This window comes from Gnatocerus cornutus, chromosome 1 (genome assembly GCF_029298725.1).
Source record: "Gnatocerus cornutus isolate USDA-ARS CGAHR chromosome 1, icGnaCorn1.1, whole genome shotgun sequence".
Classification (NCBI taxonomy): Eukaryota; Metazoa; Arthropoda; class Insecta; order Coleoptera; family Tenebrionidae; genus Gnatocerus; species Gnatocerus cornutus.
The window spans coordinates 22,677,765-22,680,769 of record NC_142233.1 but is presented as its reverse complement, the minus strand read 5'-3'; positions in this window follow the sequence as shown (position 1 = coordinate 22,680,769).

Here is a 3,005-nt window from a genome sequence, read left to right as displayed (position 1 = left end):
GCCGTTGAATCTTGGTAAAAAGTGATTATTTAGTAGATTTCGTGCTCTTCAGTCCGAATTCAAGTCAGAAAACAACGAAAATCGGCGAGAAATCGTCGTTTTGCATCGAAATATGCGGTTTTCTCTGAGAATTTTGATGATTTCGTGCAGAATTCTGCTGTTTTCTTGCAATTCAGCCGTTGAATCTTGGTAAAAAGTGATGATTTTATAGATTTCGTGCTCTTCTTTGCGAATTCAAGCCAGAAAACAACGAAAATCGGCGAGAAATCATCGTTTTGCATCGAAATATGCGGTTTTCTCTAAGAATTTTGACGATTTCGTGCAGAATTCTGCTGTTTTCTTGCAATTCAGCCATTGAATCTTGGTAAAAAGTCATGATTTTGTAGATTTCGTGCTTTTCTTGGCGAATTCAAGATAGAAAACAACGAAAATCGGCGAGAAATCGTTGTTTTGCATCGAAATATGCAGTTTTCTCTAAGAATTTTGATGATTTCGTGCAGAATTCTGCTGTATTCTTGCAATTCAGCCGTAGAATCTTGGTAAAAAGTGATGATTTTGTAGATTTCGTGCTCTTCTTTGCGAATTCAAGCCAGAAAACAACGAAAATCGGCGAGAAATCGTCGTTTTGCATCGAAATATGCGGTTTTCTCTAAGAATTTTGACGATTTCGTGCAGAATTCTGCTGTTTTCTTGCAATTCAGCCGTTGAATCTTGGTAAAAAGTCATGATTTTGTAGATTTCGTGCTTTTCTTGGCGAATTCAAGATAGAAAACAACGAAAATCGGCGAGAAATCGTTGTTTTGCATCGAAATATTCAGTTTTCTCTAAGAATTTTGATGATTTCGTGCAGAATTCTGCTGTTTTCTTGCAATTCAGGCGTAGAATCTTGGTAAAAAGTGATGATTTTGTAGATTTTGTGCTCTTCTTTGCGAATTCAAGCCAGAAAACAACGAAAATCGGCGAGAAATCGTCGTTTTGCATCGAAATATGCGGTTTTCTGTAAGAATTTTGATGATTTCGTGCAGAATTCTGCTGTTTTCTTGCAATTCAGCCGTAGAATCTTGGTAGAAAGTGATGATTTTGTAGATTTCGTGCTCTTCTTTGCGAATTCAAGCCAGAAAACAACGAAAATCGGCGAGAAATCGTTGTTTTGCATCGAAATATGCGGTTTTCTGTAAGAATTTTGATGATTTCGTGCAGAATTCTGCTGTTTTCTTGCAATTCAGCGGTTGAATCTTGGTAAAAGGTCATGATTTTGTAGATTTCGTGCTCTTCTTTACGAATTCAAGCCAGAAAACAACGAAAATCGGTGAGAAATCGTCGATTTGCATCGAAAAATGCGGTTTTCTGTAAGAATTTTGATGATTTCGTGCAGAATTCTGCTGTTTTCTTGCAATTCAGCCGTTGAATCTTGGTAAAAAGTGATGATTTTGTAGATTTCGTGCTCTTCTTTGCGAATTCAAGCCAGAAAACAACGAAAATCGGCGAGAAATCGTCGTTTTGCATCGAAATATGCGGTTTTCTCTAAGAATTTTGACGATTTCGTGCAGAATTCTGCTGTTTTCTTGCAATTCAGCCGTTGAATCTTGGTAAAAAGTCATGATTTTGTAGATTTCGTGCTTTTCTTGGCGAATTCAAGATAGAAAACAACGAAAATCGGCGAGAAATCGTTGTTTTGCATCGAAATATGCAGTTTTCTCTAAGAATTTTGATGATTTCGTGCAGAATTCTGCTGTATTCTTGCAATTCAGCCGTAGAATCTTGGTAAAAAGTGATGATTTTGTAGATTTCGTGCTCTTCTTTGCGAATTCAAGCCAGAAAACAACGAAAATCGGCGAGAAATCGTCGTTTTGCATCGAAATATGCGGTTTTCTCTAAGAATTTTGACGATTTCGTGCAGAATTCTGCTGTTTTCTTGCAATTCAGCCGTTGAATCTTGGTAAAAAGTCATGATTTTGTAGATTTCGTGCTTTTCTTGGCGAATTCAAGATAGAAAACAACGAAAATCGGCGAGAAATCGTTGTTTTGCATCGAAATATTCAGTTTTCTCTAAGAATTTTGATGATTTCGTGCAGAATTCTGCTGTTTTCTTGCAATTCAGGCGTAGAATCTTGGTAAAAAGTGATGATTTTGTAGATTTTGTGCTCTTATTTGCGAATTCAAGCCAGAAAACAACGAAAATCGGCGAGAAATCGTCGTTTTGCATCGAAATATGCGGTTTTCTGTAAGAATTTTGATGATTTCGTGCAGAATTCTGCTGTTTTCTTGCAATTCAGCCGTAGAATCTTGGTAGAAAGTGATGATTTTGTAGATTTCGTGCTCTTCTTTGCGAATTCAAGCCAGAAAACAACGAAAATCGGCGAGAAATCGTTGTTTTGCATCGAAATATGCGGTTTTCTGTAAGAATTTTGATGATTTCGTGCAGAATTCTGCTGTTTTCTTGCAATTCAGCGGTTGAATCTTGGTAAAAGGTCATGATTTTGTAGATTTCGTGCTCTTCTTTACGAATTCAAGCCAGAAAACAACGAAAATCGGTGAGAAATCGTCGATTTGCATCGAAAAATGCGGTTTTCTGTAAGAATTTTGATGATTTCGTGCAGAATTCTGCTGTTTTCTTGCAATTCAGCCGTTGAATCTTGGTAAAAAGTGATGATTTTGTAGATTTCGTGCTCTTCTTTGCGAATTCAAGCCAGAAAACAACGAAAATCGGCGAGAAATCGTCGTTTTGCATCGAAATATGCGGTTTTCTCTAAGAATTTTGACGATTTCGTGCAGAATTCTGCTGTTTTCTTGCAATTCAGCCGTTGAATCTTGGTAAAAAGTCATGATTTTGTAGATTTCGTGCTTTTCTTGGCGAATTCAAGATAGAAAACAACGAAAATCGGCGAGAAATCGTTGTTTTGCATCGAAATATGCAGTTTTCTCTAAGAATTTTGATGATTTCGTGCAGAATTCTGCTGTTTTCTTGCAATTCAGCCGTAGAATCTTGGTAAAAAGTGATGATT